The sequence below is a fragment of the Nicotiana tabacum genome, chromosome 5, assembly GCF_000715075.1.
Source record: "Nicotiana tabacum cultivar K326 chromosome 5, ASM71507v2, whole genome shotgun sequence".
NCBI classification, from domain to species: domain Eukaryota; kingdom Viridiplantae; phylum Streptophyta; class Magnoliopsida; order Solanales; family Solanaceae; genus Nicotiana; species Nicotiana tabacum.
The window spans coordinates 49,054,885-49,071,328 of NC_134084.1; positions in this window are offsets into that span (position 1 = coordinate 49,054,885).

Here is a 16,444-nt window from a genome sequence, read left to right on the forward strand (position 1 = left end):
TTTAAAATAAAAAAAAAATAAAAAAACAAAGTAGTACATTTTGATCTAGTAATGAAATACTAGCCGAGGCATCAAATATGAAGGCACGTATCCTCCATAGCTGCTATCTCCTCATCAAACAGTAGTCCATCAATCGTGCCCAGCCTAGCATGTAACTGTGTATATACCTTGCTTCCATTTCTCCGTTTGAAACGAATATTTTATCCATACCAACCTGTTTTAGCCAAAATTGATCCCTGTATACACGTGAAAATAGTGCACCCAAGTGATGACTACTCCAGTGATGAATTTGTGAAACCATTGTTGACCATAGCCAATTCCAGTCACAAAACACTCTCCTGTTATGCATATGACACATATATATACCTGCATTGCCATATAAAATAAAAAAATCCACACGCATTCCCCATCCTCCCCAGTGTCCAGAATATTTGCTCATAGGCGGACATGCACTGTTTGAACACTAATTCATGTGTCTTCCAGTTGTATTCCGATGAAGTCTTAGCATGAAACCCCTCTTGGGATATTGTAGTAATCAAATGCATTGATTTTTTTTCCGCAATAGATCCATTAGTCCCATTTTTGACCTCCTAAGAAGCTTACCTCATATGATCTCCAAGACTAAACTGTTGGGCAAAAGCCTTTTGCTGCGTTCCAATACATATGCTGCCCTTGCTAGAGTAAGAAAGCTTGATGAGTTAAACTTGAATCCCATTGTGCTAAGGTATTGGTTGTTGATCATTTGCTTCCTACAAGCCAACATAACACTGCCAATCCTAGGTTCTCCTTCTTGAAGTTTAATTTCATGCTTGTGCCAACCATTGATACTCCTTCGAGAGAATGATCACTAAGTGCTAATACCACCCATTGAAGTTGTATAAAATGGTAAGGTATGGTTACAGTAGCATCTCCTGTAAAAAAAGAAAACGAAGTTAGTACAAAAAATGACCATCATGTTCTCCTCCCTAAGGACTTGAGCATGGTGATCTACTACATACTCTACTGCATCTAGGTAGGTCATTCCTCATCTCCTATCCCCTTGCAACCCTTACTCTTACATCTGGACATTGCAATTTATCACCATTCACAATCCTTCTACCTTGTACCTCCAATTGATCAAAGCCATGTGCTTCCATATAGCCATTATCAAGTGCATAATTTAGCCAGCCACTTAATTTCCCTCCCTCATAATATGTGTGACTCTAACGATGAATCTCTCCATTATACCTTTGATTTCTTTCACATATGTTGCTACTGTCCAAGGTGCAATCCATGTGCCATCAATGACATTTTTCAAAATCATGGAGTCCATTTGCACCCAGATAGGTGTGTAACCATGCTGCTTGCAGTAACCATGCTGCTTTATGTGATGACACGGCCAGTCGTCTCATGAGTTACCGCTCCGTTTTTCCCCATTTCTGCTTCTTGACGCCTTGTTATCCGTGTTTTACGATATCGGTTTGGTCGGATCGAATTAAGAATGATTTTGGTAAGGTTTGAGACACTTAGTCTCTTTTGAGGAAGGTTAAGTTGGAAAAGTGAACCAGATGTTGACTTATGTGTTAGAGGGCTCAGATGTGAGTTCTAATGATTCGGTTAGCTTCGGGAGGTAATTTGGGACTTAGGAGCTTGATCAGAATGAGTTTTGGAGGTTCGGAATAAATTTAGGCTTGAATTGGCGAAATCAGATTTTTGGCGATTTTCGGTTGATAGGTGAGATTTTGATATAGGGGTCGGAATAGAATTCCGAGAGTTTCAGTAGTTTCGTTGTGTAGTTGGGATATGTGTGCAAAATTGCAGGTCGTTCAGACGTGGTTTGGTCGGGTTTTGATCAAAAGCGGAATTTAGAAGTTTTTGGAATTTTTAGACTTGAATCCAATGTAATTTTGGTGTTTTGATGTTGTTTTAGGAGTTCCGAGGGTTGGAACAAGTTTGAATGAGGTTTTGGGATATGTTGGTACCTTTGGTTGAGGTCCAATGGGCCTCGGGGGAGTTTCGGAGGGTTGAACGAATCATTTGAAGGTGAAGAGAGTTGCAGATTTTGGTCTTCAGCAGTTGCAGGTATTTTACTCTTCGCGTTCGCGAGTGGACCCTCGCGTTCGCGAAGAGTCAGCTGAGGAAAGTGGAAATTTAGTCTTCGCATTCGCGAGGCAGGCTACGAGTTCGCGAAGGGCTACGAGATTGTGCATCGCGTTCGCAGTTGTGGTGTCGCGTTCACGTAGAAGGATAGGGCAGCTGAGCTTCAGTGGAGTTAATTCATCGCATTCGTGATGGAATGAACGCGTTTGCGAAGGTACGTCTTGGTAAAGCATCGCGTTCGCGAGGGTCTAGTCACGATCGCATAAGTGGAAATTTGGTCAAAGTTAAATTGTGCTTCGCAAACGCGAGGCGTTGACCGCGTTAATAAAGAAGGATTTTCAGGCCTGGGCAGAAAGTTTAAAAGGTCGTCTTGTCCGCGAATGTGGGGTTTATTTCTTTCATAATTGGTCATTTTTGGAGCTTTTTGAAGGAGATTGATGAGGGATTCAAGGGGAAACATTTGGAGGAAAGAATTTTGGACTTAAAACTCGATTCTATTGTGAAATCTGCCTAATTAAACCATGGAATATAAGCCTAAAATTGAGGAATTAGGGCTTGAGATTAATAGACTTTAAATGGGGATTTGAGGGGTCATTTGGACTCCGATTTTAGTGTTCTTGATATGTATAGACTCGTGGGAGGAAAAGGATTCCGGTGATGTAATTTTTATCGATTTTTGAGACATGGTCCCGGGGGTCGGGTTTGGCCAATTTTGAGATTTTTGGTATTATTTGATTGTTTTCTCTTGGGCTTCGTTCCCTTAGCATATTTTAACGTCGTGATTTTGATTTAGGATAGATTCGATGCGAGTGGAGGCCGATTTGAGGGACAAAGGCATCGTGGAGTAGTATTTTCACTGGTTTGAGGTAAGTAACCATTGTAAATTTGGAACTGAGGGTACAAAACCCCGGTATTTGACTTGTTTTGATAAATGCGGTGATGCACATGCTAGGTGACGAGTGTGTGGGCGTGCACCGGTATGGATTGTGATTTTGTCCGTCCCGTAACGATTATTAAGCCCTCACTTGATTTGGAAATATTATATTATTCCGTATTTTATATATTTATATTGTATTATGGGCGGTATGCCATGTTTGGGGCCTTGTGCCGACCTGTAGAAACCCTTAGGGGCATTTTGACTGTTTTTCCTCACTTTACATGCTAAGAGCATATCCTCAGTCATATTTTACCTGTTTAAATATTTAAAAATGATTTTGTCTTTTCACTTCTAATTGTGAGGATTGTTTGGGCTGAGTTCCCTAAGTACTATTGTTGTGCCCGAGAGGCGGTGAGGTTAATGACTGAGAGAGGTTGAGAACCTAATAGTGAGGATAATATATGTGTACATTATGAATCGGGCTGCATGCCGCAGCGATACTTATATAGGGTCGATCTTCACGTCGCAACGATATATATACTGGATCGGGATGCACGCCGTAGTGATATGTATATTGGATCGGGCTGTGCGCCACATCGATATGATGCTTGGGCTGTATGAGCCCCTCCGGAGTCTGTACACCCCCAGTGAGCGTAGTCGACTATAAATTATGGATTGGGCTACATGCCACAGTGGTTACTATGATTTCTATTACTATGAGATATTAATGAGCCTGAGTGCTGAGAGTGAGTATTGAGTGATGAGAGTTGAGTCACGAGTGACTGAGAGGATTCCCGAGAGGCCATATTCTGAGTGATGCCTTGCCTGAGGGACCCAATTATGATATTTTTACAGATTTCACTCTTCTTTTAAAATAAGTCTCTGTTGGAAAAAATTGCTAAGTATATGATTTCAAATGTTAAACTTGAATTCGATGATTTTACTACGAAACTGGTTTTAAACTGTGAAGTTGACCTGTTATCCTGTTGTTTTATTCAGTTATATTTTAACTAACTGCTCGTCACTACTTTCAGTCCTTATTTACCTTAGTTACTTACTGAGTTGGCATACTCACATTACTCCCTACACATTATGTGCATATCTAGGTGCCCGAGCGATCGAGTGAGGGTCTTCAGTTGATTCAGTGTTTTCCGGAGATTTTCAGGTAGCTGCATGGTGTCCGCAGCCCTATTTCTCCTCCCTATCTTGTTATTTTTCCGCATTTTCTAGGCTTGTGATGTAGTAGATGCTCAGACATGTATTACAGCCTCTAGACTCGTGACACCAGATATTTGGGCTGTGTTGTCTTATGTTTTATTGGTTTCCGCATTATTTTTGCTGTTTTAAACATTTCTTATGAAAACTGGTATTTAAACCTATGTTAGAAAAATGGTTTTATAAAAGGAATTTGACGTGATTGATGGTTTGGGTTGGCTTACCTAGTAATGTGAACGGCGTCATCATGACCGGGTATTTGGGGTCGTGACAAGTTGGTATCAGAGCCTAGGTTACATAGGTCTCGCGAGTCATGAGCCAGTTTAGTAGAGTCTTGCAGATCTGTATAGAGACGTCTGTATTTATCCTCGAGAGGCTGCATAACCTTTAGGAAAATCTTCATATTCTTGAAATTCTTGTCGTGTAAACTTGTTGATCCGACAACTAAACTTTTGTTATTCCATTCTCTCATAGATGGCGAGGACACGTGCTACCGGGCAGGGTGGACAACCACCAGTTCCAACAGTTGGGGCCACCAGAGGTCGATGACGCGGTTGAGGCCGTGGTAGGGGCAGAGCAGCTAGGACAGTACCTGCAGACCCACCGGTTGCCCCAGTTCAGGATCAGGTCCCAGTTGTGGACGCTACAGCAGCACTAGCTCAGGCACTAGCTATGCCCATTGTGATTCCAGGCCTTTAGTAGGCTTTAGTTCAGATCTTATCAGTATGTACCGGTTTGGCTCAGGCGGTTTCAGTTACTACGGCCGCAGCTACTTCTCAGGCTGGGCGAGGCACCCAGACTCCCATTGCACGTACACCTGAGCAGGTTGTGCAGGGACTCCAGACACCAGGGGCACCTCTAGCCCAGCCGGTTGCACCAGCTCAGGAGTTTGTGGTACCTATTATGCCGAACAATGAGCAGCGTCGACTAGAGAGGTTTGGTAGACTCAATCCTTCAACCTTCAGCGGTGCAAAGGGCGAGGATGCCTAGGGGTTCTTGGATAAGTGCTATAGGATGCTTCGTACAACGGGGATCCTAGAGACCAGTGGTGTAGCTTTTACCACCTTTCAGTTATTTAGGGCTGCCTTCACTTGGTGAAAGGCGTATGAGAGGCGTAGGCCTGTTGGTGTAGCGCCCTTTACCTGGCAGCAGTTCTCTGTTCTTTTTCTAGAGAAGTTTGTGCCACAGTCTCACCGAGAGGAGCTTTGCAGGCAGTTTGAGTAGTTGCATCAAGGAGAGATGACTGAGACGCAATATGAGATGCAGTTCTCCGAGTTAGCCCGCATGCGATTTGGTTGGTTCCCACAGATCGAGAGAGGATTATGAGATTTGTTGATGGTCTCATATATCATCTTCTGATTCTCATGACTAGAGAGAGAGTGACAAGTGCTACTTTCGAGAAGGTTGTCCACATCGCTCGTTAGATTGATACGGTTCACCGCTAGAAGCAAGATGCGAGGGAGGCCAAGAGGCCTCGGGGATCTAGTAGCTTTAGTGGTGGGCAGAGGTCGCCAATTCAGATAGGCTCATTCAGCTCGCCCAGGTTATCATGGGGGCATCATCGGGTCATGGTTCTCACAGTTCTTATCAGGGCCACTCATCACTCAGTGCCTTTCCAGCCCAGAGTTCGTCCCGTGCTTCATCAGTGCAGGGTTCTTCCATGCTAGGTCCTTCTACTGGTCATTCCGGTGCTAGGGGTTCCCTTTAGTCCCCATCTCTAACACCGGGGAGTTGTTATGAGTATGGATAGTTTGGGCATATGAGGAGGTAGTGTCCTCGTCTTCATGATGGTCAGTCTCAGCAGAGGGGTCAGCCCTCGACTTCTGCTCCAGTTACATCACCACCCGCCCAGCCAGCTAGGGGTGGAGGTCAATCATCCAGGGGTCGCCCTAGAGGGGGAGGTCGATCAGGCAGTGGTCAGGCCCATTTCTATGCTTTTTCGAGTAGATCAGATGTTGCTGCTTCAGATGCCGTGATTTCAGGTATTGTTTAATTCTGCCACAGAGATGCCTCTATATTATTTGATCCTAGTTCCATCTTTTTTATGTGTCATCATACTTTGCCTGTTATCCGAATACGCTCCGTGAGTCTCTTGTTCCACCTGTTTATGTATCTACCCCAGTGGGCGATACTGTTGTGGTAGACCATATGTACCAGTCATGTGTGGTAACTATTGGGGGTCTGGAGACCCGAGTGGATCTTTTATTATTGTGTATGGTGGATTTCGATATCATTTTGGGCATGGACTGGTTATCTCTGTGTCGTGCTATTCTGGACTGTCATGCCAAGATAGTCACATTGGCTATACCGGGTGTGCCATGGATAGAGTGTCGAGGTTTGACTGATTATGTTCCCAGCAGAGTGATCTCATTCTTGAAGGCCCAGCATATGGTTGGGAAGGGATGTCTTTCGTATGTAGCCTTCTTGAGGGATGTCGGTGTTGAGACTACCAGTATTGATTCTGTTCCAGTTGTGAGGGATTTTCCCGATGTGTTTCCTGCAGACCTATTGGGCATGCCACCGGACAGGGACATTGATTTTGGTATTGACCTGGTGCCAGGCACTCTGTCCATTTTTATTCCGTCGTGTCGTATGGCACCAGCAAAGTTGAAGGAATTAAAAGAATAGCTTTAAGAGCTCCACGATAAGGGGTTCATTCGGCCTAGTGTGTCACATTGGGGTGCACCGGTTCTATTTGTGAAGAAGAAGGATGACATTTGAGGATGCATATTTATTATAGGAAATTTAACAAAGTAACAATTAAGAACACGTATCCTTTGCCTTGCATTGATAATTTATTCGACCAGCTTCAGGGAGTGAGAGTGTTCTCCAAGATTGATCTCCGTTCGGGATATCACTAGTAGAAGATCAGGGACTTGGATATTCTTAAGATAGCTTTCAGGACCCGATATTGTCATTATGAGTTCTTGGTGATGTCTTTTGGGATGACTAATGCCCCAGTAGCGTTCATGCATTTGATGAACAACGTGTTCCGGCCTTATCTCTATTCGTTTGTCATAGTCTTCATGGATATTCTGGTGTATTCGCGTAGTCAAGAGGAGCACGCAGAGCATTTGAGAGTTGTGTTGCAGAGATTGAGAGAGGAAAAGCTTTATGCAAAATTCTCCAAGTGTGAGTTTTGGCTCAGTTCAGTGGCTTTCTTAGGGATTGTGGTGTCCAGTAAGGGTATTCAGGTTGATCCGAAGAAGATAGAGGCGGTTCAGAGTTGGCCCAGACCATCCTCAGCCACAGAGATTCACAGCTTTCTTGGTTTGGCAGGCTATTATTGCCGATTTGTTCAGGGATTCTCATCTATCGCATCGCCCTTGACCAAGTTGACTTAGAAGGGTGCTTCATTTGTATAGTCGGACAAGTGTGAGGAGAGCTTTCAGAAGCTCAAGACAACTTTGACCACAGCTCCAATATTAGTTTTGCCATCAGCTTCAGGTTCATATACCGCGTATTGTGATGCTTTGAGAGTTGGTATTGGTTATGTTGATGCAAGATGGTTGAGTTATTGCTTATGCTTCTCGTCAGTTGAAGCCCCATGAGAAGAACTACCCCGATCACGATTTAGAGTTGGCTGCCATAGTTCACGCATTGAAGATTTGGAGACATTACTTGTATGGTGTATCTTGTGAGGTGTTTACTGATCATCGTAGCCTCTAACACTTTTTCAATCAGAAGGATCTCAATTTGAGGCAGTGGAGGTGGTTGGAGTTGCTTAAGGATTATGATATCACTATATTGTACCATCCGGGAAAGGCCAATGTGGTGGCCGACGCTTTGAGCCAAAAGGCGGTGAGTATGGGGAGTTTGGCATATATTCTAGTTGGGGAGAGACCTCTTGCAGTTGATGTTCAGGCCTTGGCCAATCGGTATGTGAGATTAGATGTTTCGGAGCTCAGTCGGGTATTGGCTTATGTGGTTTCTCAGTCTTCCTTATATGGTCGCATCAGAGAGTGCCAGTATGATGATCCACATTTGGTTGTCCTTAAGGACAAAGTGCCAAAGATGTGACTATAGGTGATGATGTGGGTGTTGAGGATGCAGGGCCAGATTTGTGTGCCCAATGTGGATGGGCTTCGGGAGTTGATTTTGGAGGAGACCCATAGCTCGCGGTATTCCATTCATCCGGGTGCCGCGAAGATGTATCAGTATCTGAGACAGCATTATTGGTAGAGAAGAATGAAGAAAAACGTTGTGGGATTTGTAGCTCGGTGTCTCAATTGTCAGCAGGTGAAGTATGAGAATCAGAGACCGGGTGTCTTGCTTCAATAGATGGATATTCCCAAGTGGAAGTGGAAGAGGATCACTATGGACTTTGTTGTGGACTTTCACGGACTTTGAGAAAGTTCGATGCTATTTGGGTGATTGTGGATCGGCTGACCAAGTCCACGCACTTCATTCCTGTGTGTACTACCTATTTTTTAGAGCGGTTGGCAGAGATCTATATCCGGGAGATTGTTCGTTTCCATGGTGTCCCAGTCTTCATCATTTCTGATAGGGGCACTTAGTTTACTTTGCAGTTTTGGGGGTCTGTGCAGCGAGAGTTGGGTACTCAGTGTCACGCCCCAACTTCGGGAGGCGCGACCGGCGCTCAATCGAGTGAACCCAACTGAGCAAGTCTTATCAACCACTATCTACCCAACTCGATAGGAATAAGTAAGCCATGCTTACCTTTATTTAAACTAGGAAAGATAGTACATTGAACATCTTAGTTCATTTTATTTCACAACATTTAAAACGTGGTTAAACTTCCAAGGTTCCATATAAGTTATAGTGTAGAAGAACGCAAGACTACAAGGTTACAACATGGTCCATTGACCTATCCAATACCCATCCATAGCCCACACAAACGTCTACGGAGCCTCTAAGGATACAAAGATGTGATAACAATGCCGGCAACAAAGCTCCAGCTATACCTCAAAATACAACGTACATGCTAAACGAATGATACAGGACCCCGAAATAAAATGGGGCTCACCAAATCAGCTGAAAGGAAGATGCGTCACTAGCTGCAACCAACACTGCCTGCTATGGAACCACCTACATCCATTTAAAGATATAGCGCCCCCGGTAAAAGGGACGTTAGTGCCGTCGAATAGCACTAGTATGTATAACTAAACACCATCTCATTAGAAAGAACTATCATACAAGGGCAAGAAAATCATAGGGATTTAACAAAATCTTTAAACAATCAACATATCATCAAATAAAAGGGATCACATGGCTTTCACATAATTTCCATACCTCTAGGTTGCGTTTCATAGCCCGTCTATAGGGTTCATGTATCATATTATACACCTATGCATTTCATAGCCCGTCCATAGGGTTCACATATCATATTATACACCTATGTGTTTCATAGCCCGTCCATAGGGTCCACATATTATATTATACACCTATGCATTTCATAGCCCGTCCATAGGGTCCACATATTATATTATACACCTATGCATTTCATAGCCCGTCCATAGGGTCCACATATCATATAATACACCTATGCGTTTCATAGCCCGTCCATAGGATCCACATATCAATTCATCGGCACTTGGGGCCACAATCATTACAGCATACTTGGCACTTGGCCATATTTCATAATTCGAGTTCTTTTCACATATTTCACATCAATATCAATCTCAGCAACAAGCCATTCAATTCAAGAGGTCAAGTACACATGACAAGACATATGAATCATGGTCATATAGAATATTTCAGAAATAATACACCTCAAGTTCATTATCAATGGAACTTCAAACATAAAAGGGTTCTTCCAAAAAGGAGGGGACACACCAAACCATAATAGAAACAGCATCAAGTCATAAACAAGCAATTACACCAATCATTCTTGATTTACTCCTTTTCAATCACGACAATATATAATTTAAACATCGGTGTATGTAACAATTCAGATCACATTGGAGGTACTTATAAGGCAAATCATTATCTCGAACAACCACTTATGGGTATAAATTGAGTACAAAGCCTTTAGGCCACTTTATTGTTGAAGTCATTTAAGGAAAGTGAAGTCAAGACTTATTTCATAATCTGTTTCATATTTCCTCATGTCATAGGCATCACTAGGCACAATTATAATTCATGTTCTCGGCACGTTGGCCATGCTCTATTTTCCAAATTCATTTGATTTATTTCAAACATCTTTATACATTACCAACAACTAGACACAATTAATCAAATACATTTAGTACACATAAGAACAATTAGGAGGATCAACCATAACGAGTTTTCTCACATAATTTGGCATAACAATCTAAGTTTAAAGTTGACTTGAATTCTAATCATTTCAACACATGGTTCACATTCTTCTCACATCCTTAAATTTCCAAGGATAGCATATTGAATACATTGAGACACACCTTTCACTTATATATTTTTGCAACACTAATTCATATGAAGTAATAATCAATACATCAATCAAATTTCGGTCTTAACAACATTTGCATGGACACCAAGGGAGCTCAATTTCTAAGAAGAGGGGTTTTTAGCCATACATACCTGAAATTTGCCCCTTAATGATACTACAATTATCCAATACACTTAAGTAACTTCAATCTACAATACAACATTCAATAGCGCCAATATTAGTAATAAATTCTATAACTTAAGCCATTTAGGCATATTATCAAACACCTTGTAGGTACAAATATTTACACCTCATAACTATAGTATTAGTTCATCCAACTATCACCATTAACCAACAATTTATCCCACCATTATTCTTTAACAATTTATACTCTTAACACCACATGTGTGATCAACCATTCACACCCAACCAACAAAATTTCATCAAATAATCACCTTTAAATCCCTACCATGGTCATATATTTAAATTGGGAATTTATAGCTTCCAATCACCATACCATAAGTTGTAATACTTGATTCATACTCATAATTCCATAATAACTCCATATATGTAAGTCTAAGGGTAAGAGTTTACCTCTTGTAGATCAAATCTTGAAAGACAACTTTGGGGCGTTCTTGAGATTTTGAAGAAAATCCTATGAAATCCAACCAAAATTATATTGTAACTAGTGATTGAGAAGTGAAATCACCATGAAAACACAATTAAAAACTCACCTTAGGTGTGCAATTGGATGCCTTGGTCGGATTGGGGATGGAGAGGATGCCCTAGTCTTGAAAAATGACTTAAATCCTCTAATTTCCCATACTTAGGTGTATTTAGAGGTCTTCCACTAGCGCGCCGGCGCTAAGGCCGCGCTAACGAGGCAGAATACTTCGCAATATGCGCGGCCGCGCTAATGGTCGCGCTAATGACACATGCCCAATAAAATGGTCGTAACTTTCTGTATACACCTCCAAATGACGAACGGTTTGATGAGTTGGAAACCAGACTCAAAGGGATTTAATTTGATAGGTTTTGCATCACACAAATCCTTATATAACTGGATATATGATTTTCCAAAGTGAGGTCTTGTGCGCACTCATTTACAACTTTAGTCTATTATGAAATTTTCCAACTTGGCTTAGACTTAGGCCTCTCCTTAGACCCCACTTCACTTATAATATGACTTATACGCTTATTAATATATCCAATTGATATCCATTATATCATGAATCCTCATTTGCACACAATATAAAATAATTAGCCTACCTTGGTACCACGAAATCTTAAATTACTTGGCAAAATTTTTCGGGGCTTTACATTCTCCCCCTCTTAGTATCATTCGTCCTCGAATGATAATTGGAGTCAATCCACAAATACTTAGTATAACTTATCTCCTTTCTCACACATCTTTAACTCCCAAATTTTTCAGAAATTTCGGCAGAGTTTCCCTTGTAACTAGGACTATCCAGCTGTCAGAGAACCGCCACAACCATACTAAAAACACATCCACAACGAGACAAAGCACCACAACGTATATATCAATAATACTAATCTCAGCATTACAAGCACTACATTATCATAAAGACACCTGGACATGAACTGCACATTTCTACATCATAATACCTAGAAGGTACAAATTGCTATACAATCAAGAGAAAATACTTTGTTTCCACAACACTCCCGGCCTTTAATGTGGCCTCTTATACTTATGGATTTTGCCATAACACATTCACGGAAATAATCTCCACCCCTAAACTTACCTAACAAGGATGATAAATAGATACCCTTCATAGGCCAACTATCCATTACCTCCACCTTTAGTAATTCCCACCAAAATGATACACGATGAATTTCCAATTACCTCATTCGACATAGACACATGAAACACTGGGACATGGAGGCAATTGCAATAATAGGGAAAACGTCATACTCCTATTGAGTGACAAAGTGCATACACTATTACCCATATCTCTCTCCTTCAGTTGTCTGGATCCGTAGGAAATCACCCTACCGTATTGCATCAATACCGTGCCGAGCCCAATACGCGACGCACCGCTATACTCGGTATAAAAACATCCTTTCTAAGCATTTAATTCGTGTTGTAAGCATGTGTAAACACCTCAAATCCTATTCCCATCTCACCTCATCATTTCTGTATGAGTTAACCTTATCTAGTTTGGAGGTCTAAACATGTAAGAAAGTATCACCCCATGATCATGTATTCATGGCACGAAATTAAATGGTCATACCTATTCACACACATCATAGAACAAAAAGGTTTAAGGGACTTACTTGTTGTTCCTTGGTTGTTGGGGCAGTGTCTTAGCTGATGTCCCTTAACTCCGCACCCGAAACACTCGTCAGTGCCCTTACGACACACCCCTAGATGATGCCTCCTACACTTTGGGCAACGGGGTCGCTGCTGTATTTGATGGCTCCTACTTGACTGGACATGTTGGTTAGATTTCATGTTGCCTTGGTCTTGCATATTATGGCCCCACTACTGCTGCTCATGCCCTAATGGTAGTGCCCTAGCTGAGGTTTGAAGAACTGACTGTGTGGGTCCGGATAACACTTTATTGTGTGATTCTCTACGATTATCCCTACTGTATGAGACATTAAAATTTCTCGCGGATCAGGCCTTTTTGTTGTTATCTTGCTCTATCTTTATTTATAACTTTCGTTCCTCTGTAGCTTGAGAGAATGCCACAATTTTTCCATAATTCATATCAGAATTCAATGCAGCTGTAGCCGCCTCATTAATAACCAAAGGGCTAAGACCCTGCACAAATCCATAGTGGGCAACATGTGTATCGCTGATAAGTAGGATTTTAACATGTTTTATACCCATACTTGACTGCGCTTTGAGTGTAATTTGCTACAAAATAGTCCCAAAATGCTTATAGATTGTGCTTTATTGCAGGTTTGAGCTATAAAGTGACAAATCGTCAAAGATCGGCTCAAATCAGAGTGAAACCTTCTCAAGTGTCAAAGATCATTAAAGTAAGGACATTCAGAACTTGGTGCGGACCGTACCATCATATCATGAGACCGCACCATAGGAGTTCAGAGACTGTGAAACTACAAGTCAAACTCATGCGGCCACGTCCCACTTCATGCGACCCGCGTCTCACTCATGCGGCCACACAATCTTGCTATGCGATCGCGTCCAAGAAGTTCAGAGAGTGTCATATTCCAGAAGCAAACCACGCGGCCGCGTCCCACTTCATGCGGCCCGCGTCCCTCTCCATGCGGCCGCACTCTATGGTCACGCGGTCCGCGTCAGTGAAGTTCAAAGAAGCTGCCAAAACAATTCATGCGGCCGCATAACAACTTTGTGCGGTCCGTGCCAGTCTTCATGCGGCCGCATTCCAACTTTGTGTGGTCTACATCACCATCTTCAGAGAGCAAGATTCAGAGGTCAAGCAACCCAATGGGGCCACGTGCCAACTTTGTGTGGTCCGCACTAACCCCGCAGGGATATTTTTGTCCAGTTTTTCCAGCCCACTATAAATAGAATATTTTACCATTTTTATGTTAAGTTTGGTACATCTGATAGCTGCTGCACTGGTGAGACTTATGTTTTGGCCTATTTTGGGCATTTATAGCTGGGTTTCATCATAGATTATTGTAGTTTAACATTAGTAATTAATTAATATGGTTGTTTCATCTTCTATTTCTTCAGTTTCTTCTTTAATTATGTCTAGCTAAACCCATTAGCTAGGGTTGTGGCTCAACCCTAGTGTGGGTAATTAATGGGTGTTTCTTCTTAATGATAGATTGATATTGGATGTTTGTTATTTGGGTTAATTTTATGGTTTAATTAAGGATTGATGGTTGCAAACATTGATTTTAGCTTAGTGGGTCTTGACTCTTCTTGAGAAAGAGAGTCTATGACCCCAAAATTGACCCAACAAGGAATTGGGGTGGACCCATGAGAAATGGTAGTCCCAATTAACGGGTTAAACCTCGAGAGAGTAATCACCCTACTTGAACCCAAGTTGCTTGGTCTAATTGGCCTACCCAATTGGTCTCGAGAGAGTCAATTGGGCAAATTCGCTCTCCCTACCGAGAGGTGTGAGAGTGGGTACAATTGTGCAACGGTTATAACATTGATCCCAAATATATCAATCTATTATTAGTAGTCTCTACCCGTTAGTTAACCACCTAGGTGATGCCACGACCCTAGTTCCTTTCTCTATATTAATCACAACTTAGAACATATCCCTTCAGCATAAATTAGCTTAAACTTGTAGTTGATAATAGTAGTTATTAAACAAAAACCTCAACAAAATATTAGAAGTACAATTAAGAGCAAACACGTATTCCTAGTCTAAACAAATACGCAACTCCATTCCAAGCTCCCTGTGGAAATTGACCCCGATACCACTATTCGGGTAAAAGTCTTAGCGCCCGCTCTTCTTACCGTTGTGTGAGGTTGAGTTTGTTGTGACCACTTTTTGGCACCGTTGCCGTGGAGCTTATGGTGTTGAATATTTGTGTAGCTAGTTTTGTGTTTTTCTTCTCTTTCCTTCTTTTTACTAATTTTCTTTGTGTCAATTCACTCAGGTACACATGACTTTAAATGCAAATGACCCTCTTGGCAACGTGGTCGTGGTGGAGGAGGTTGAGGATCTAGAACAAGAAGACGTATTACCTAAAGCTCCTAGGAGAGGTCGAAATGCCAATGCAAATGCCAATGCGAATGAGAATATACCAGACCCTCCTCTACCTCCACCAAGAGTGGCACCAAGAGTTCTACCCAACCAAGGGTACGCAAGTGCAATAGTTCCTCCCCGAATCCGGGCAGGGAACTTCCAAATTACAAATATGATGCTCACCTTGCTCGAACAACGAGGTTATTTCATGGGGGCCACTGATCAGAATGCTTATAAACTCTTGAAGGGCTTCGTGGATACTTGTTGGGTAGCAAGCAGACAAATGTTTCAGAGGATGCATTGAGACTTCGACTTTTCCCGTTCTCACTTCGGGGGAAGGCGTTAGATTGGTTGGAGAGGCTCCCCAATCATTCCATCACTACATGGGATGAGTTGGCGGACTAGTTCATCTCTAAGTTTTTCTGTCCAAGTCACATGGCGGCTTTACGGGACGAGATTCCAGCCTTCAAGCAAGAGCCGACTGAACCGTTACACGAGATATGGGAGAGGTTTAGAACAATGGTGAAAGAATGCCCTAACAATGATATGAATGATGTGATGATCCAACAAACATTCTATAGGGGCATCAACACAACCAACCAATGTATTGTGAACCAACTGGCGGGAGGAAATTTTATGAAGCTTCCTTACAATGAAGCTTGTGATGTGTTAGATGAGATGGCCGACACATCGTCGGCATGTCAAAGCCGGGCTAATGTTCCTCAAGGTGATCCTAACGTCATACATTTGCATAAGGAGTTACATGATCACGGCCAAGCCATTGCCGAACTTACAACAACAATGAATCAGTTGGCTAAAGCGCAGTTACAACAAGTTCAAAACCCGTGCCAAGTCAACGCCATGGAAGGAGTGAATATGATGAAAATGAGGCAAAGAGGGCAACAACCTCAAGGAAATTTTGATAACTATGATAATAGTGGTGGCTATTCGAATGAATGCTATGATGATCAAAGTGAGGAAGTCCAATACGTCAACAACTATCAATGGAATAGAGGTAATGAAGGGAACCAACAATGGAGACCCCAAGGAAATTGGGGCAATCAACAAGGTGGTAATTGAAACAATAACAACAACCAGGGAGGAAATTGGGGAACAACAATTCGGGTAATCAAGGGAATTGGAGCGGAAACAACAACAACAATTGGAACAACAACAATAGGAAAAGTGGGTTGAATAACAATGGTGGTCAAGGAAATCGAGGGCAAGGCTTTCAAAGGCATCCGA